The sequence below is a fragment of the Schistocerca nitens genome, chromosome 1 (assembly GCF_023898315.1).
Source record: "Schistocerca nitens isolate TAMUIC-IGC-003100 chromosome 1, iqSchNite1.1, whole genome shotgun sequence".
NCBI lineage: Eukaryota > Metazoa > Arthropoda > Insecta > Orthoptera > Acrididae > Schistocerca > Schistocerca nitens.
In genome coordinates, this window is record NC_064614.1 from 474,438,835 (window position 1) to 474,460,985 (window position 22,151).

The following is a 22,151-nucleotide window of genomic DNA, read 5'->3' on the forward strand; positions in this document are numbered from 1 at the left end:
AGGACAAATGTAAGGATGTAGAGGCATATGTCACTAGGGGTAAGATAGATACTGCCTACAGGAAAATTAAAGAGACCTTTGGAGAAAAGAGAACCACTTGCATGAATATCAAGAGCTCAGATGGTAACCCAGTTCTAAGCAAAGAAAGGAAATCAGAAAGGTGGAAGGAGTACATAGAGGGTCTATACAAGGGCAATGTACTTGAGGACAATATTATGGAAATGGAAGAGGATGTAGATGAAGATGAAATGGGAGATACGATACTGCGTGAAGAGTTTGACAGAGCACTGAAAGACCTGAGTCAAAACAAGGCCCCAGGAATAGACAATATTCCATTAGAACTACTGACAGCCTTGGGAGAGCCAGTCCTGACAAAACTCTACCATCTAGTGAGCAAGATATATGAGACAGGCGAAATACCCTCAGACTTCAAGAAGAATGTAATAATTCCAGTCCCAAAGAAAGCAGGTGTTGACGGACATGAAAATGACCAAACTATCAGTTTAATAAGTCATAGCTGCAAAATACTAACATGAATTCTTTACAGACGAATGATTAAACTGGTAGAAGCCGACCTTGGGGAAGATCAGTTTGGATGAGGCAATACTGACACTACAACTTACCTTAGAAGATAGATTAAGGAAAGGCAGACCTATGTTTCTAGCATTTGTGAACTTAGAGAAAGCTTTTGACATTCTTGACTGGAATACTCTCTTTCAAATTCTCAAGGTGGCTGGGGTCAAATACAGGGAGCAAAAGACTATTTACAGTTAGTACAGGCACAAAAGGGAAACAGTGGTTGAGAAGGGTGTGAGCCAGGGTTGGAGCTTATTCCCAATGTTATTCAAACTGTATATTGAGCAAGCAGTAAAGGAAACAAATGAAAAATCTGAAGTAGGAATTAAGGTATATGAAGAAGAAATAAAAGCTTTGAGGTTTGGCGATGACAGTGTAATTCTCTCAGAGAGAGAAAAGGACTTCGAAGAGCAGTTGAACGGAATGGACAGTGTCTTGAAAGGAGGATATAAGATGAACATCAACAAAAGCAAAACGAGGATTATGGTACACAGTCAAATTAAATCAGGTGATACTGAGAGAATTAGATTAGGAAATGAGACACTTAAAGTAGTAGATGAGTTTTGATATTTGGAGAGCAAAATAACTGATGATGGGTGAAGTAGAGAGGATAAAATGTAGGCTGTCAATGACATGGAAAGTGTTTCTGAAGAAGGGAAAATTGTTAACCCTGAGTACTGATTTAATTGTCAGAAAGTCGTTTCTGAAAGTATTTGTATGAAGTGTAGCCATGTATGAAAGCGAAACATGGATGATAAATAGTTTAGACAAGAAGAGAATTGAAGCTTTCGAAATGTTGTGCTACAGAAGAATGCTGAAGATTAGATGGGTAGATCATGTATCTATTAATGAGGAGGTACTGAATAGAATTGGGGAGAAGAGGAATTTGTGGCACAACTTGACTAGAAGAAGGGATTGGATAGTAGGACACATTCTGCAGCATCAAGGGATCACCAATTTAGTGATGGAGGGAACCGTGGAGGGTAAAAATTGCAGAGAGAGACCAAGAGACAAATACCTAAGCAGATTCAGAAGGATGAAGGTTGCAGTAGTTACTCGGTGTTGAAGCTTGCGCAGGATAGGGCAGCATGGAGAGCTGCATCAAACCAGTCTCTGGACAATAATAATATGTATTAATTTATTACCTATATTTAAATCAATGACAATTTAATTACATTATTAACTGTTTTAACACATCCTGCATGTAGTAAATGTTCACATAACAATTATATTTGTGATCTGCAATCACTGCCCTGTTAACTTCGTTGTGTGTCAATGATGAGGTCTGTTTCATTTAATATGAACAGTGTCCAACAGGTTTATAATTTCTCACATGGAGTTCTTTTCTGTAATTATACACATGTAGCAGACTGGTATTAAATCTCAAAAGCAGGCTGCAGGAATCAGGAGTAAGAAAAGAAACTGAACAGAATTAGTCACGCAAAGTACTTAATTAAGAAGAATCCTTCAGAGAAGTTTTAAGGAATACTTCGAGCTGTTCATACCTATGCATGCATCTTTTCCTGAAGTAATGGCTAACTGCTTCTACAGATTTTTTTGTGAATTCTATTCTTTCAGTGAGTTTAACATTCCACTATAGATGCCAATTTGCAAGCTGATTCCTTCCATCAGGCACAATAATACAAATACCTACACTGGGCCTATACACGAATTAAAATCCCCAAAGGCAGGTTTACAATGGCAAGATAATACACAGTTACCTGAGAAGCATTTTAATTTTGTCTAAGTATGCATTCCAGTTTGAATATTTATATGATCTGTAGACAGCCATTTTGTCTTATGCTCTGATCAGTGTGAATGATTTTAATATTTGTGATGTTTTATCATATCACTAAGGTAACAGAATGTAAAAAGCAACCCAAGTACTGAGAATATACTGTGAGTTCAGTACATGATCTTCAAGTTCAATTGATGGCATAAAGTGAGCAGACACAAGACTACAGCACCTGAATCTCTCATATCCTCAGTTTACTTCATTTAAAATTAGCTGGGATTTAATGTGTTTATAACACCGAAAGGTTTATTTTTCAGTGCTTTCACGATCTATTAGAAACTAAATGTCATCTGCAAAGAAAACTGATAGAACATCAAAGTCAAATGGCAGATTATGAACAAGAGTGAGACTGAAAGGGGATAGATGCTCTATCTAATGTGATCCCAGGAGAAACTGTTTTCCATTTATAGAATCAATATCCATATTTGATTTTGTAACAATTCTTGCTTCCCAGTTAAAGTATGAGCTGAAGCATTTTGGCGTAGAAAAGGAGAAAGTATTGATTTGCTGTAATCAATAACTTTCTTATGTCACTTGAAATTAATGGGAATTTCAGTTTTTTTTCCTCCTTGTGAGAACTATCACCACAGTTAGAGGAGGTTAGTGTAGGAGCTTAATTCTCAGAGATTGCTAAATTTTTCCTTGAGCCTCCTTATGAATGTTCCTTTTGATAAATCTGTTTGTGTACAGAGATTTGTATAATGGTTTCTGTATCACATGAAACATTCTCTCAACCAAAAACTGTTTCGAGTAATGTTCGAGAGGACTGGGATATATCATATCCAAGAAGGCTATGATTAGTAAAGTGATGTGATCTTCAAATCACCCATAGATCCTCTTCATGCCACTACTATCAACGTTTATACAAAGTGTCATGGGACAGTTTGTTCCAGTCATTTCATTTAAACCCAAGTCATGCTCCTGCAAACAACTACAGGAGACAGTGTGATTGGCCTCTTGCGTTGTTGCAAGCAGCCATGATACATATTCCCATCTTCTCAGTGGGTAATTCTAGGGACTGTTACCGCATGGGGTAGCCGAGTGGTCTGAGGTGCCTTGTCACAGTCTGCGCGGTTCCTCCCATCGGAGGTTCAGGTCCTTCCTCGGGCTTGGGTGTGTGTGTTGTCCTTAGTTTAATTAGATTAAGTAGTGTGTAAGCTTAGGGACCGATGACGTCAGCAGTTTGGTCCCATAAGACCTTACCACAAATTTCCAATTTTCTAGGGATTGTCCAAAAGTCATACTTAGCAGTGAAAATAATCTGATTTTGCAAAATGTCATATGAAGCAAACTGTTCAAATAAAACTTCTTCCTATTGAGCTGAGAAACTGCAACACTCTCATTAATGATTATTTTCATATTTCTTGTATGTTATTCTCATAAAATGAAGCAAAGCTATGTGCACAACACAATAATTTATATATTTATTTTATTTTTCCATGAGCTCTTGTGGGTACACGTAATTTACAGTAATGTGTTGAACATCATTAAATACAATACTCTTTCTATCATTATAAAACATTAGTAATTATTTGTGGGTACAATAGGGAGTATTGATATATTACTACTATTAGTGTAGGTTCAGTGGCTACAATACTACTATGGTTTCAATGCATAATACTAGTGCATTATGACTGGTACATCATTATTTATCAAAGAACTCTTTCAGGCTATAGAAACCATGGTCAGTTACATATGCCTTCCCTGCAGCTTTGAATCCTGCAGTGCTGTTTACTAACTGTATGTTATTGGGTAATTTTCTAAATATCTTTTCTCCAAGATGCAGAACTTCGTTTTTGCAGAGCATAGTTTTTGTTCGGTGTATTTGGAGATAAGTTCTTTGTCTTCTGGTTTCTGCATCTTCATTTTTTAGGAAAAGTGGGAGATTTTCAATCACACATTGCTTTATGGATGCGATTGCAATTTATCGTCCATTGAGTGGGCCTACACTGCACAGCTGTTTGTCAAATCTAAATCTATTTTCTAAGCATTTAAACTGTTGTTAATTCTGGAAATGTTTTTTCTGTTCAGTGGTGTAGTACACGTTGCGATGAAAACCACGCCAAAACAAAACAAAGCTGCGTGGCAGACTGGATCTCAAACCCGGATTTTTACCTTTTGTGGGCAGTACGCGAAAAATAGCTCTATTTGGGTATGTCTTACGGAACGGTATGTTCAACCTTTGAGTTTTGTACGTCAGGCATCCATAGATTGCTCCATTGTTGGCGCATTCACTACCTAAGGACAAATACATGTTCGAGTAACGGTACAGATCATAACTTTATGTTGTTATTTCAATAATTATAGGCCTTGGCTAATGACACATTTTAAATGCTCCGCCGGTGCCCCTCGCGCGCATGCGTAGGCTACTGCAAGGGCAGTGGTCATATCGTTGGAACGAGATAATAACGGCGATCACTTGATCGACACTGTTGTGACAGGCAGAGTTCTTCGCAGACCCTTCAGGATCGGCTTCATAAGGTATCGGCAAATTGCAGTAACTTACAATTTCATTTCATAGTAATGGTTGCTTTAGAGCTATGCGTAATTCGTAACTTATAACGGGAGAATGAAAACCAAACACAAACAACTTCTTTCGCTAAGTACCGATACGCTAAACACTAGCATGACGAAAATCCTCGTTGCCAATTAGGCGTACTCGCGTCAGGCTCATATTATAAAAGATTGTTTTGTTTCTCCGAAATGCCTTGAAGTTCTCTACACATGCGGATAGCAGGGAAATACTGCTGAAACTAAATTACCCGAGATAAAAGCAATTAATCTGAACTATAACAAACAAATACAATCATATTAAAACTTGTAATTACATCACCGTATGAATATGTAATGTAACGCAGAAGAAAGGCATAACTATGCCTACGCAAGTCGGAACTCGACGTGACGATCACGAGCTTTAAAATGTTGGCCTTAAAGGCGAACTATTCGTATTTTCGTCGACGGAAATTAGCAGAACAAATCATTATGACTTTCATCCAGTTAAAAGATCGAGTGCGCATCAGATACAGAATAAAATTACACATGATTTTCATGCTAGCCATTGTGTAACTACGTGAACTCATTGTTACAGCTTCAGAGAGGATGATCGTGTGAAACACTCAGACGAACGACTACACCTCATTTCGTGTAGATCGGTTTTTACTTGAGTCTTTAAATAGCTACAGGAAGCAAAAATTAAATTCATTATATTCCTTTTCATTGCAGAAAATGAAATCACAAGTTCCGTGAAGCTAAAATAGTATCTGTCGAGAGATGACTATGTGAAATTAAGTGACAGGGGCTGGAAAAGATGAGTTGGTTTTAGTCGTTTGAAAGCTTCATGAAAGTATAAGTATCGCGAAATAGTAAAATATAATATTCAATAAGAAGTGAGTTGTGCGTTGTAAATCGAATAAGGCAATTCCACTCTGGTTTAAATTAATTGTGACGTATGTAAAACCTTTGAGTTGCAGTAATGTTCTGCAATCTGAGCGCAGAACACATCGCATTTCGAAGTTTGTGACGTAAGACCGGAGAAAGATCCGCTGGTGCAAACGCCATTTAGATTTGGTTTCTAAGACGACATATGTCTGTTGATATTACTCAGAATACGTTGATAGCAACGTAATTTTTAACAAAATTGCTTGTGAGTAATTCTCATCTATCGACAACGAATTTGCAAGTGCTGCTGCCTCAAGTTGCTTATTTATCGATCAGTTATCGGTTGTTTGCATTTATTCTTTCTTTTGATGTGTTTGTTTATCGTGTTATGCGAAGCGTTAAACACTACACATTTTGGGACTAATGTAGCAGGGGATACAACCCGTCGGCTTTGGACAATGACGTCACAAGTCGCCAAACGAGAAGCGATTCTTCTTAGTGTTGTAGCTCCCTTCAGTAGCTGATAAGTGTTTTTTGGCTTTTTTTAAAAAAAATCTCACGAGATAGAATAAACAGATCCACTTTATTAAGGGGTCAACAGAAAGGTCCGATCTTACTCGTCGGCTTTGACCCGTGACGTAAGTGTGTTGTGGTGTGTGACGTCATTACGGCGCGGAAAACCTAATACATGGTTTGATGTACTCTTGTTTAAAGAACATGTATACGTAATATGAAGCAATTTGATGAACATATTGATCTGTAGCGTAGCCCACTTGAGGTTAGGTTGGGAGTTTTTTTTTTGGAATGCGGCCGCGGCAGCGGCCGCCTATGATTCGAAAATATTGATTTGACACTAATGAAGCCTGTGGGGGGATGGGGGGGCACTGCAGACTCCCCCCACCGCATAACGACATATTTAGTTTCTCCCCACCCAAAAACCCCCAATTTCCCACGCTTGTCCCGTTACAGTCATTAGGCTTTTTGTGAAACTTGTGTATTTCAGTGTTTACAATACGTATTCGATGTTTTTATATCCGCCATATTGGAATTGTTGTTTATGGTCGTTTCCGCGGTATTTGTGACGTCATGGGTCAAAGCCGACGGGTAAGATCGGACGCTTCTGTATTTCCTTATTAAGCAATCAGTAAAAAAACGAAACTGAAACATAACAGCAAAAGCGAAAATGGTAAACTGCTCTCTGGCGACTTTTGACGTCATTGTCCAAAGCCGACGGGTTGTATCCCCTGCTACACTAGACCCCACATTTTTGAGCAAGAAATAGTCAACCTTCTGTTTTGATGGTGGAAGAGTGACTGACTATCATTGCCTAAATTGCAGGTACGTTGGTTATATTGTAAGAGCAATTCCATTATCCTTGTCTGCATCTATACTCAGCAAGCCATTGTGAAGTGCATCGCAGACACCTGTATACTGTATGCACTCGATTGAAGATCATTCCGAAACATACATTTACTTATCTGTTACGCCCACTACTACTTCAGTATCTGGCTATAGATTAAGTTTACTTACTTCACTTTTATCAGCATGAGGATGTGAATTACGATAACCTGGAATGCATGGGGAATTTCTGTGCTTCAGTACTACAGTAGTACCGGTATACTTAGAATGATTTGAATTCAACTTCGTCATAGCCGAAATAAACTTTAAATTACAGATGCTTTTACGATTTCCTTCTTTGGTATCAGATGTTAATGGTTTAATCACATTGTGTCACACATTGGGTGTAGTGGTTTTGTAACGTACAATATTACTGTGTAGCGCAATTACAGAATGTGACTCGCGGTCTCTAGGTATACTCACATAGTTTTATTTTATTTATTTTTTGGTCATCAGTCTTCTCACTTGTTTGATTGATAGTGGCTGTTACGACGTTCTCTCATGTGCCATACTCTTCGTCCTAAAGTAGAATGTACACTCATCCTCGATAATTGTTGAATATATACGAGTCATAGCCGTAACGCTGTAATCCTGCGCCTATGACAGAACTGCTAAAACTGCCCAGCCCCCCGCCCTCCAATCCTCCCGGAGAAATACCTTGCTGTGTCAGGTTGTTTTTCGCAAATATATAAATTTTATAGTTTTGTAAGTAGGATTCAATGAAGCATCATTCCTCCTGTAATATAATTAATCAGTTACAGAAAGCATTTTCTTGAATTCTGTGTTAGTTTGCACGGCATATCGCACCAACCGAGACTTGCTGCAGCAAATCCCATTTATCGTTTTTGATTTCTTCTTCCACCGTCGCGCTTCGCTCGTTCTCGTCGTCAAAAATCGGAAGTCTTCGCCCAAGTAACATAATTTGCTTCAGTACTTCCTCCCCGACCTTCGTTGGACTTGATTGAGCTGTGTAGGCGGCAGCTGTTTGAACCCAAGCGCGCTCAAGGGTCCTTACGCGTGCCATAGCGGAGAAATGATTCAGCTGTTCCCAGCAGAAACTACTATTTGCAAGAACGACTATAAATACTGAACCAGTGATTTGAAGGGCACGAGAGATAACAAAAGGAAACTGAAGTAATCAAGTCTTCGTTAAAATTATTCTTAAAGGAATGTAATTCACAGCCGGCCGCGGTGGTCTAGCGGTTCTAGGCGCGCAGTCCGGAACCGCGCGACTGCCACGGTCGCAGGTTCGAATCCTGCCTCGGGCATGGATGTGTGTGATGTCCTTAGGTTAGTTAGGTTTAGGTAGTTCTAAGTTCTAGGGGACAGATGACCACAGATGTTAAGTCCCATAGTGCTCAGAACCATTTGAACCATTTTTTTTGTAATTCACAATTTTTTGTATGAGGTCGACATCACAAGACCATATCTGCTCAAGAATGTAGTGTCTCTTTCTAACATGTAGGGACGAAAATGCGGTGAGTTATCAATTGAAATTGAAGAAAGTTGCATGAAACTTAGGAAGTAGCAGATAGTGAGATTACGTTATTTTTACATTTGCTATGTTTTCCACTTTCAGTTCTTATATAATGTTTGCTTACACATCTTCTCCGTCTGATTTGCTGTAATTTCCAATATAACGTGAAATCAAGCATTTCATTCTCTGACCTGTTTATAACAGGTATACAGAGTCCTTGTGAACCTTATTTGAAGCTGGTGAGTGGCCTAGGCGTTTTTAGTAAGTCTATGAGCGCACTGTTGCCACATGAGATAGACGTCTGTTTGATAATAGTCGTTTCTTTTTATTATGCTGTTTGGAAGAAATGCCCCTGTAGAAATGGCACAGTGACGGCTGCATACGTTCGCAGTCGCGGGCCGAAGGAGAAGCTTCTTCACGTAGACAGAAAATAGGAACACGAGGGTTAGGAGAAGTCAAGTGCCTCTCCTGGTTCATATTTTAACCGTTCTACTTTCTTGTTTTTTTTTTTTTCGGTAAATATTTGCATTACCTCTGTGCATGCGCCCATGGTGGGGGTCTGTTTCGCAACATTCTCGGCACGGCCCTGATTCCAGTTCCTTCCCTCCCCCACAGTTTTTGCTCTCTGCGGCTCCCATTAGTAATGTGAAAGTTTATAATCGTGTACCTTCTTCCAGTTAGTGTTTTTACATATTCCATTCCTATGCAACTGAGAGCCTCTCCATTTATTATTTTATAGGTCCACTTAATTTTCTGGTTTCATCTCAAACACTTAAGATTCTGTTCCTTTTCGGTTTTCTTACAATCCACGATTCACTCTCACACAATGTGGAGCTCTGCTTCGTACATCATGTGTTACTTTGCTTATAACGTAGTCTACTATTCGGTTCTCAAATTTGATGTATCGCTAATCTCATTTATGCAACTCCTCATTGCCGGCCGTTGTGGCCGTGCGGTTCTAGGCGCTTCAGTCTGGAACCGCGTGACCGCTACGGTCGCAGGTTCGAATCCTGCCTCGGGCATGGATGTGTGTGATGTCGTTAGGTTAGTTAGGTTTAAGTAGTTCTAAGTTCTAGGGGACTGATGACCACAGGTGTTATGTCCCATAGTGCTCAGAGCCATTTGAACCAACTCTTCATTACATTCGCCTTTATTTGGTCTACACTCAATCAATGTTCTGAGCTAATCAGATTTTTCCTTCCATAAAACAGCGTTTGCAATCCTCTCTCGCTTTCATTGAGGACAGAAATGCCATCTGCTACTCTTATCATTGGCATCCTTTCACCCTGAATTTTAATAGCACTACTGAACTTTTCTTTCATTTCCGTCATTAGTTCTTTGATGTACAAATTGAGTAGTAGAGGAGAATGACGTACACGCTGAATATCAGGGGAGAATGACAGCATCCTTGCCTTTCGCCCTGTTTAATCCAAACGTTTCTCTCCATCTTCCCTTTTTGTTTAAGTAGGGGAGAGAGTCGTACCTTGCAATGCTTTTCAGACTGTCGCCACTAGTCAGTCCTACAGTAGAAGTATATTTTCTTATTGCATTTTGAAACGACTGCATTCAATTCATGTGCTCTGCAATCTTTTTCTTAAATTACAAAAATTACTCCAGAAAAATAAAGTTTTTACAAACGTGAAAAACTGTTCCAAGGTACAACATGGTCATGGACCTAGGAACAAATGTTCTGTTCGAAATTAAAAGTGTTACAGTAGAAAAAATCTTGTCAATACTGTATTTAATAGTCTGTGTGCGCTACTTTATTACTACTACACACCAATAAACAGTAAGTGAAATCAAATTAAGGAGAAATACTATCAGCACCCAGTTACAAATTAAAAACGTTTTGAAACATAAGTTACTGGCAACTAACACGAATTTCCGTTGTGAAGACAGGAAAATTGGTGGGATGTTCTATGGTAGAAGTCATCCATTTCAACGTACAAGATGGTGCACGTGTGAAGAAGTATGGCTTACCCGTGCACGTGTTATGTAACTACTTTTAAAAATATACAAAATTTTAAGCACCATAAAACTCTGTAATTGAAGAATTGACAATATCCTCAAAATAGAATGAAAGTTGCGTCCCAGTTCTGAGACAGAGTGGCGAAGCGTTAAGTGCACTGAATATTATGAAACAAATCGTTGATCATACAGGATGACCAAGTGCAGTGCTCGATCTTTTCTCTGCATTCTTAATATAACTTATTGTTGACTGTGGCCACTGTGCACAACGATAACGACATCAAAGTGAAAATAAATAGCTTACGTGTGCACTGGGCTATATTTGTTACCAGTGGCTCGCCTAACCACGGAAACGTTGTAGGACCATGCAAAGAATCTTGGAATTTAAGTCAGGACGGAGATTAACTGATATTTATGTGTTCTAATAACTGGCAAAAATCGCAAAAAAAGTGTAAAAGACTGAATGGATGAAGCACAAGAGCTGTTATTCTGGGCAGCTTGTAAAACAAGTTAACTATACAACAATATGCCACAAATTATAACCAAATTAAGTAAAATAGTCGCGTGGCAAAATAAGCAAGTAGCGAGCTGCTCAGAATATAGACTGGGTTCCCACAAGTGCGACGCTTACATTTACCCAAAATCAGCAAAGTGTGTGCCCATCAGCACCAAACGGCGGCTGAGAGACGAGTGACCCTCACGGCAGCCAGTGATCAAATGACCACAAAACTAAGTTCTCCATCCGCAACTCACTACTTTCAAAAATCCCTATTTGGAGGTGACGACTCAATGCTGTTGCCCATGTGGTGGACAAGAGTAGTGCTTATTTTACGAAAAAAGGAGAGGAACGTTGTAAGAATTCTCACGTGCTGATCGGAAGGCATCTCGCTGTCTCACCCTTTAATGTCCGAACAAAGGAGGGAAACATGAGGTGCTCAGTTATTCTCTGGTGATGGTAGTGGTCAGGGCTAGGAAAGCACCGTCTCTGTCGACAAAAGCACAAAGCAGGTCGCAGCCTTACTTCCGCAAAAACTGCCCAACTCCAAGGGGCCTTAGTCCTCTATAATGAGATTCACTGACCACCTCCTGCCGACAAAGAGGGCCCAGAGACCACACCAGGAAACACTTTTCCAAGTAGAAAACACAAAGTTTTCCTCCTAGCAAATGTGTTCAGTACTCTCTAAATAAAATTAACCATGGAGTGATGGCAAAAATGAAGTAGTATAACATACTGATACATAACAATAATGTCAATGTAATTCACTATACTTAAATATCTAGAACTTGCATTGTTTAGAACGCCGCACGAAACACAAGCTCGTGTCTCACTGCAACAAAAGCTGTAGAAAATGCTGTAAATTGCTCATGGTAATTTGTAGAGTGCATTCATTCATTGATTCTAAAAATCAGTAACTAGACTGAAACGCCAACGAGGAACATCATGTTGTTGTTGTTGTGGTCTTCAGTCCTGAGACTGGTTTGATGCAGCTCTCCATGCTACTCTATCCTGTGCAAGCTTCTTCATCTCCCAGTACCTACTGCAACCTACATCCTTCTGAATCTGCTTAGTGTATGCATCTCTTGGTCTCCCCCTACGATTTTTACCCTCCACGCTGCCCTCCAATACTAAATTGGTGATCCCTTGATGCCTCAGAACATGTCCTACCAACCGATCCCTTCTTCTGGTCAAGTTGTGCCACAAACTCCTCTTCTCCCCAATCCGATTCAGTACCTCCTCATTAGTTATGTGATCTACCCATCTAATCTTCAGCATTCTTCTGTAGCACCACATTTCAAAAGCTTCTATTCTCTTCTTGTCCAAACTATTTATCGTCCATGTTTCACTTCCATACATGGCTACACTCCATACAAATACTTTCAGAAAAGACTTCCTGACACTTAAATCTATACTCGATGTTAACAAATTTCTCTTCTTCAGAAACGCTTTCCTTGCCATTGCCAGTCTACATTTTATATCCTCTCTACTTCGACCATCATCGGTTATTTTGCTCCCCAAATAGCAAAACTCCTTTACTACTTTAAGTGTCTCATTTCCTAATCTAATACCCTCAACATCACCCGACTTACTTCGACTACATTCCATTATCCTCGTTTTGCTTTTGTTGATGTTCATCTTATATCCTCCCTTCAAGACACCATCCATTCCGTTCAACTGCTCTTCCAAGTCCTTTGCTGTCTCTGACAGAATTACAATGTCATCGGCGAACCTCAAAGTTTTTATTTCTTCTCCATGGATTTTAATACCTACTCCGAATTTTTCTTTTGTTTCCTTCACTGCTTGCTCAATATACAGATTGAATAACATCGGGGAGAGGCTACAACCCTGTCTTACTCCCTTCCCAACTGCTGCTTCCCTTTCGTGTCCCTCGACTCTTATAACTGCCATCTGGTTTCTGTACAAATTGTAAATAGCCTTTCGCTCCCTGTATTTTATCCCTGCCACCTTTAGAATTTGAAAGAGAGTATTCCAATCAACATTGTCAAAAGCTTTCTCTAAGTCTACAAATGCTAGAAACGTAGGCTTGCCTTTCCTTAATCTTTCTTCTAAGATAAGTCGTAAGGTCAGTATTGCCTCACGTGTTCCAGTATTTCTACGGAATCCAAACTGATCTTCCCCGAGGTCGGCTTCTACCAGTTTTTCCATTCGTCTGTAAAGAATTCGCGTTAGTATTTTGCAACTGTGGCTTATTAAACTGATTGTTCGGTAATTCTCACATCTGTCAACACCTGCTTTCTTTGGGATTGGAATTATTATATTCTTCTTGAAGTCTGAGGGTATTTCGCCTGTTTCATACATCTTGCTCACCAGATGGTAGAGTTTTGTCAGGACTGGCTCTCCCAAGGCCGTCAGTAGTTCCAATGGAATGTTGTCTACTCCGGGGGCCTTGTTTCGACTCAGGTCTTTCAGTGCTCTGTCAAACTCTTCACGCAGTATAGTATCTCCCATTTCATCTTCATCTACATCCTCTTCCATTTCCATAATATTGTCCTCAAGTACATCGCCCTTGTATAGATCCTCTATATACTCCTTCCACCTTTCTGCTTTCCCTTCTTTGCTTAGAACTGGGTTCCCATCTGAGCTCTTGATGTTCATAGAAGTGGTTCTCTTATCTCCAAAGGTCTCTTTAATTTTCCTGTAGGCAGTATCTATCTTACCCCTAGTGAGATAAGCCTCTACATCCTTACATTTGTCCTCTAGCCATCCCTGCTTAGCCATTTTGCACTTCCTGTCAATCTCATTTTTGAGACGTTTGTATTCCTTTTTGCCTGCTTCATTTACTGCATTTTTATATTTTCTCCTTTCATCAATTAAACTCAATATTTCTTCTGTTACCCAAGGATTTCTACTAGCCCTCGTCTTTTTACCTACTTTATCCTCTGCTGCCTTCACTACTTCATCCCTCAAAGCTACCCATTCTTCTTCTACTGTATTTCTTTCCCCCATTCCTGTCAATTGTTCCCTTATGCTCTCCCTGAAACTCTGTACAACCTCTGGTTCTTTCAGTTTATCCAGGTCCCATCTCCTTAAATTCCCACCTTTTTGCAGTTTCTTCAGTTTTAATCTACAGGTCATAACCAATAGATTGTGGTCAGAGTCCACATCTGCCCCTGGAAATGTCTTACAATTTAAAACCTGGTTCCTAAATCTCTGTCTTACCATTATATAATCTATCTGATACCTTTTAGTATCTCCAGGGTTCTTCCATGTATACAACCTTCTATCATGATTCTTAAACCAAGTGTTAGCTATGATTAAGTTGTGCTCTGTGCAAAATTCTACCAGGCGGCTTCCTCTTTCATTTCTTACCCCCAATCCATATTCACCTACTACGTTTCCTTCTCTCCCTTTTCCTACACTCGAATTTCAGTCACCCATGACTATTAAATTTTTGTCTCCCTTCACTATCTGAATAATTTCTTTTATTTCATCATACATTTCTTCAATTTCTTCGTCATCTGCAGAGCTAGTTGGCATATAAACTTGTACTACTGTAGTAGGTGTGGGCTTCGTATCTATCTTGGCCACAATAATGCGTTCACTAAGCTGTTTGTAGTAGCTTACCCGCGTTGCTGTTTTCCTATTCATTATTAAACCTACTCCTGCATTACCCATATTTGACTTTGTGTTTATAACCCTGTAGTCGCCTGACCAGAAGTCTTGTTCCTCCCGCCACCGAACTTCACTAATTCCCACTATATCTAACTTTAACCTATCCATTTCCCTTTTCAAATTTTCTAACCTACCTGCCCGATTAAGGGACCTGACATTCCACGCTCCGATCCGTAGAACGCCAGTTTTCTTTCTCCTGATAACGACATCCTCTTGAGTAGTCCCCGCCCGGAGATCCGAATGGGGGACTATTTTACCTCCGGAATATTTTACCCAAGAGGACGCCATCATCATTTAATCATACAGTAAAGCTGCATGCCCTCGGGAAAAATTACGGCCGTAGTTTCCCCTTGCTTTCAGCCGTTCGCAGTACCAGCACAGCAAGGCATCATGTATGCCTAGGTAAAATATCCCCCAGGTACAGCGGGCCTATATATTGTCACCCATCTTTCCCAATAGCTTCTATTTTTTCTGAGGAATTTAAACATATTGCATCATTTCACATTGTCAAACGCTTTTTCAAAATTGACAAATTGCCTTTGATATTTACTTATTTATTTAATCGTATGGTTAGGGCCAGGCTGTTCGCCAGGTGCTAGTCTTTCAATTTGACGCCACTTCGGCTACCTGTAGTCGATGAGGGTGATAGGATGATGATGATGACAACACAGCACCCAGTCCCTGGGCGGAGAAAATGCCCCGACCCAGGCAGGAATTTAACCCGGGACCAGAGGATTGACAATCCGTCACGCTGACCATTCAGCTACTGAGGGCGAACATTGATATCTTATGTATTGTGTGGATGATATTTTTCTGAAAATCCCATGTATATTCTATTAACTAAACACTTTTTTACCTTGTTTCATAAGATTCAATATTAGTGCATACCCTAGGTTTCTAATTAACAAGCGCATTTTTTAGTAGTCTACACAAATGATTCCAAAGATTGCAACTACATAAAGATAAAAACATCAGCTCCTTAATTTATAAACTCTTGACTTAAACGTTCCAAGTAATCACTGCTGACAATTTTGACAGTTACATTTGTATGCTACAACATTCATTAGGAAAGCATTTACAATAATTATGAATTAACATAAACTAGAGTAGAGCTATGTGCACAGGAATGGGAATTTGTGTCATTATCTAGTAGTGAATAGGAACTTCTTCACAATTCTAGTGAAGGTTAGTTCTATTTCAGAGATTTAGCAACTCTGTCTACGTGAGCTCTTGGTTCCCCTTAACCCCTCATCGAGGATGAAACACTACCTTACCACTGATCCTAACCACACCCACTTAGTCCTTTATATTTCCATCTGACAGGGAAAAGCCACGGGAAACCATCCCATGTATTGTTACCACGAAAATCCATCATGGATTTGCTTGCTGTTAAACAGTCTGGAGATATAAGCAGTCCCCCATGGGGGGGGGGGGGGGGCAGCTGCATGCAAGACTATGGATATCCAAAGGAATGTTCACAAGACTGTGACTTGTAATGAACAAGGATTATGCCAAATTGGAAAAATTACATGTTGTGGAATGGGAATGTCAGCAAACCAAAATAGGAATATTAGGATTAGCAGAGTATCACTGGAGAGGCAGTGAGCACTTCAAAACAGCTAATCGCAATCTGCACTACTGTATAAAGAGAAGACACTATTTAACATTGTTATCAAACATCTCGAAAAGTTCTTGACCGATTTCCTTCAGATTTTTACATGATAGTTTAATAAACACTTGGATGGACACAGGCTATATTTTTTCCATATGCAGTATATAAATATACCACGTGGTTACAATTAAACTTTCCCTATTTAACATGTTATAACACAGAAACTAATTACCATACGAGTACCAAACTTGGTAGCATTATTGTCCAGAGTATGGGATGCATGATTTCACACAGGGCCACTGTCCAGTTCTAACTATGGCCACCAGGTGCCATGATCAGTCATCGTGACACATAGTGTCATTCACCTGACCAGTCGTAGTGTACTTATTGACGTGTCAATGTCAACTTGGAGAAAAGGAGACGGACATTATCGGTGAAGCTCTATTATCAAAACAACTGTAATGCTGCAGCTATACGTCAAGAACAACGCCGGCTGAAAGGCTAGCAGAAGGGTCCTCTTTCTCCAGCTGCTGTGCAAAGCATGATAAAGAAGTTTGAATCAACTAGAGAACTGGGGCATCGCTCTGGGAAGTGGCCGACAACCGGTTGCACCATACTAGGTTGACGATGATGATGTTTGGTTTATGGGGCGCTCAATTGCTCAGCCATCAGCGCCTGTACAAAGTCTCAATCTTTACACAGTCCAATCTGGCCACTTTCACAAATGATGATGACAACACAAACACACAGTTTTCGGGTAGAGAAAATCCCTAACCATGCCGGGTAGCGAACCCAGGACCCCGTGATCTAGAGGCTGCAAAGCAAATCACTAGACCATGAGCTGCGGACCAGGTGGATGATGAAATCGCTGTTGCTATGACAAACAACGCTGCCCGCAATTCCTGATCATCAGGCAGTGCTGTGTCACTACAGTTGAACATCCCATAGTAAACTGTACGGAAGGTGCTTCGAACCGTTCTCAAATGGTATCCAGATAAAACCAATATTGTACACAGCTTGCAGCACAGGACGCACAACAACGTGTTGACTTCGGTCTCCAGTTTCTCGCAAGGACTGAAGTTGACCAGGACTGGTCCTGGACCATCCTATCGACAAACGAAGCTCATTTTTCTCTGACAGGTGAGGTGAACACACAGAATTGCCGAGTGTGGGGATCTTCACCTCCAGTCAATGTGCATGAAGCCAGCAAAACTATGGACATGCTACATTCTGCCGAGCAGAATGCAGTCATGCGCTTTTAGACTCTTCTGGACACTGATGGGCACCAGCCCCTTTTGTAGCAGTAATGGTATGATGTACCGTAGCAGCACATTATAAGTGTTTCAGTTAAATTGATTTCGCATTATTTCTTTTCCTCGTATCCTTGACATTAATGGTACCAAGTTTGGTACTCATATAGTAGTTTGTTTCTGTGTTAAATAAGGAATGTTTAATTATAACAACCCAGTATATAATATGTAAAGGGGAGATGTTGTTATGAAAACCTTGACAAGTTCTTGACGATTTACTTCAAATTTTTACACTTGGATGGACATAGACAACAAATGGGAGAAACGCTGTTACCAAAAGGCTCGGAAAGTTGTCGACTGGTTTACTTCAAATATTTACAAAATGCGCTAATAAACATTCAAAGAGACATAGGATATATGTACATACACACACATAAAAAAACGTTTTGCATCACCTCGGTTCCGAGAGTTCCGGAACGTGTACAGAAAATTGCAATAGAGATCAACATAAACATTATTTCCGCCCTTTTTAATGCTCATGAAAACCACACATTGCATGTTGTACCACCATACAGCGAGACCTTCATAGGTGGTGGTCCAGATTGCTGTACCCACCGGTACCACTAATACCTAGTAGCATGTCCTCTTCTATTGATGCATGCCTGTATTCATCGTGGCATACAATCCGGAAGTTCATCAAGGCACTGCTGGTCCAGATTGTCCCACTCCTCAACGGCGATTTGGCGTAGATCCCTGAGAGTGGTTGGTGGGCGACATCGTCCATAAACAGCCCTTTTCAATCTATCACAGGCATGTTCGGTAGGGTTCACGTCTGGAGAATATGCTGGCCACTCTAGTCGAGCGGTATCGTTATCCTGAAGGAAGTCATTCACAAGATGTGCACGATGAGGGAGCGAATTGTCGGCCATGAAGACGAATGCCTCGCCAATATGCTGCCAGTATGGCTGCACTATCGGTCGGAGGATGGCATTCACGTATTGTACAGTCATTATGGCGCCTTCCGTGACAACCAGCGGCATACGTACACCCCACATAATGCCACCCCAAAACAGCAGGGAACCTCAATCTTGTTGCACTCGCTGGACAGTGTGTCTAAGGCGTTCAGCTTGACCAGGTTGCCTCCAAACACGTCTCCGACAATTGTCTGCTTGAAGGCATATACGACACTCATCAATGAAGAAAACATGATGCCAATCCTGAGTGGTCCATTCGGCATGTTATTGGGCCCATCTGTACCGCGCTGCATGGTGTCACAATTGCAAAGATGGACCACGCCATGGACGTTGGGAGTGAAGTTGCACATATGCAGCCTATTGTGCACAGTTTGAGTTGTAACACAACGTCCTGTGGTTGCACGAAAAGCATTATTCAACATGGTGGCGTTGCTGTCAGGGTTCCTCTGAGCCATAATCCGTAGGTAGCGGTCATCCACTGCAGTAGTAACCCTAGGGCGCCCTGAGCAAGGCATGTCATCGACAGTTCCTGTCTCTCTGTATCTCCTCCATGTCCGAACAACATCGCCTTGGTTGACTCTAAGATGCCTGGACACTTTCCTTGTCGAGAGCCCTTCCTGGTACAAAGTAACAATGCGGACGTGATCGAACCACGGTATTGACCGTCTAGGCATGATTGAACTACAGACAACACGAGCTGTGTACCTCCTTCCTGGTGGAATGACTGGAACTGATCGACTGTTGGACCCCCTCCATCTAATAGACGCTGCTCATGCATGCTTGTTTACATCTTTGGGCGGGTTTAGTGACATCTGCAAACAGTCAAAGGGACTGTGTCTGTGATACAATATCCACAGTCAACGTCTATCTTCAGGAGTTCTGGGAACTGAGGTGATGCGAAACTTTTTTTAATGTATATATATATATATATATATATATATATATATATATATATATATATATATATATATATATCATCTTGAGGCCTCATTCCCGCCGCAATGCGGGGTCAGCCTTCTTACTATTGGTTTGGCAGTGTTAGTTGCAGAGGGTGGCTGGATGCTCTTCCTGCTGCCACCCCAAACCCCAGGGACGGAATTAGTGTATTCCATCTGTCTGCGTCTAGTGCGAGCCATGGAATAGGATGAACGTGTTTCAATTGTATAGAGTCATGTAACTGAGGCAGTACGTGGGGATCAGCCTGGTATTCACCTAGTAGGATGTGGAAAACCGCCTAAAAACTACACCCAGGCTGCCCGGCACACTGGCCCTCGTCGTTCATTCACTGGGCAGATTCGATCTGTGGCCGGCGTACCTGTCCCAGCCCAGGCAGCAGTGCATTAGCACCCTCGGCTACCCTGGGGGGTAATGTGTGTGTGTGTGTGTGTGTGTGTGTGTGTGTGTGTGTGTGTGTGTGTATGGAAAACATTGTTAGCAAAACTCTCGTAAAGATCTTGACCAACTTATTTCATATTTTTACATGACACTGTAATAAACTTTTGGATGGATGTAACCTACATATTTCTTAATACACACTCCTGGAAATTGAAATAATAACATCGTGAATTCATTGTCCCAGGAAGGGGAAACTTTATAGACACATTCCTGGGGTCAGATACATCACATGATCACACTGACAGAACCACAGGCACATAGACACAGGCAACAGAGCATGCACAATGTCGGCACTAGTACAGTGTATATCCACCTTTCGCAGCAATGCAGGCTGCTATTCTCCCATGGAGACGATCGTAGAGATGCTGGATGTAGTCCTGTGGAACGGCTTGCCATGCCATTTCCACCTGGCGCCTCAGTTGGACCAGCGTTCGTGCTGGACGTGCAGACCGCGTGAGACGACGCTTCATCCAGTCCCAAACATGCTCAATGGGGGACAGATCCGGAGATCTTGCTGGCCAGGGTAGTTGACTTACACCTTCTAGAGCACGTTGGGTGGCACGGGATACATGCGGACGTGCATTGTCCTGTTGGAACAGCAAGTTCCCTTGCCGGTCTAGGAATGGTAGAACGATGGGTTCGATGACGGTTTGGATGTACCGTGCACTATTCAGTGTCCCCTCGACGATCACCAGTTGTGTACGGCCAGTGTAGGAGATCGCTCCCCACACCATGATGCCGGGTGTTGGCCCTGTGTGCTTCGGTCGTATGCAGTCCTGATTGTGGCGCTCACCTGCACGGCGCCAAACACGCATACGACCATCATTGGCACCAAAGCAGAAGCGACTCTCATCGCTGAAGACGACACGTCTCCATTCGTCCCTCCATTCACGCCTGTCGCGACACCACTGGAGGCGGGCTGCACGATGTTGGGGCGTGAGCGGAAGACGGCCTAACGGTGTGCGGGACCGTAGCCCAGCTTCATGGAGACGCTTGCGAATGGTCCTCGCCGATACCCCAGGAGCAACAGTGTCCCTAATTTGCTGGGAAGTGGCGGTGCGGTCCCCTACGGCACTGCGTAGGATCCTACGGTCTTGGCGTGCATCCGTGCGTCGCTGCGGTCCGGTCCCAGGTCGACGGGCACGTGCACCTTCTGCCGACCACTGGCGACAACATCGATGTACTGTGGAGACCTCACGCCCCACGTGTTGAGCAATTCGGCGGTACGTCCACCCGGCCTCCCGCATGCCCACTATACGCCCTCGCTCAAAGTCCGTCAACTGCACATACGGTTCACGTCCACGCTGTCGCGGCATGCTACCAGTGTTAAAGACTGCGATGGAGCTCCGTATGCCACGGCAAACTGGCTGACACTGACGGCGGCGGTGCACAAATGCTGCGCAGCTAGCGCCATTCGACGGCCAACACCGCGGTTCCTGGTGTGTCCGCTGTGCCGTGCGTGTGATCATTGCTTGTATAGCCCTCTCGCAGTGTCCGGAGCAAGTATGGTGGGTCTGACACACCGGTGTCAATGTGTTCTTTTTTCCATTTCCAGGAGTGTATAAAGGGGAAGTATTGTTAGCAAAAAGCTCAAAATGTTCTTGAACTTTTCGCTACAGACTTTTACACTATTCTCTAATAAACAGATATATATTTTTTCTTATATATAGGGAAACATTGTTAACAAGAATCTGGGAAAGCTCTTGAAAAATTTACTTAAAATTTTGAAAATATACTCTAATAAACATTCAGACAGACATATGCTACATATTTTGTAATAAAAATAATATTTAAATATATATAGAACATATAAAGGGGAAACGTTATTAGGAAAATATCTCGAAAACTTTTTGCTGTTAACTTCAATTTTTTACACGATACACTAATAAACATTCAGATGGACGTAGGCTATAATTTTTTTTAAACAGGTTTTTTTGCAAAAAATGACTGCAAAAAAGAAAATGCTGTGCTGTACTTTGTCGTGCTGTGAAATGTGTGGTTTACTTTTCTTTCTCGCAGTCAACTTTATCTATGAGAGCACGGGATTAAAACCATCAGATACGTTGTTTTTCGCTTATATATTTTTTTCTCCTTACATCTAATTTTACTTAAAATTTTATATACAACAATGTGATGTTTTGTTTTCTTATCTGGTATCCGTTTTAACAGAAAACAGGAAGTTATATTTGGGCATAT

At 41.4% G+C, this 22,151-nt stretch overlaps 1 protein-coding gene across 1 annotated transcript in view; it reads left to right on the top strand.

The window, feature by feature from the left end:
- The first annotated feature begins 4,786 nt into the window (after positions 1-4,786).
- Positions 4,787-22,151, top strand: part of LOC126252001 (beta-mannosidase-like) — a 243,762-nt gene continuing 226,397 nt past the window's right edge. The window contains exon 1 of the mRNA XM_049952787.1: positions 4,787-4,852. The gene's annotated coding sequence lies outside the window, so the exon portion shown is untranslated. The remainder of the gene's footprint in view (positions 4,853-22,151) is intronic.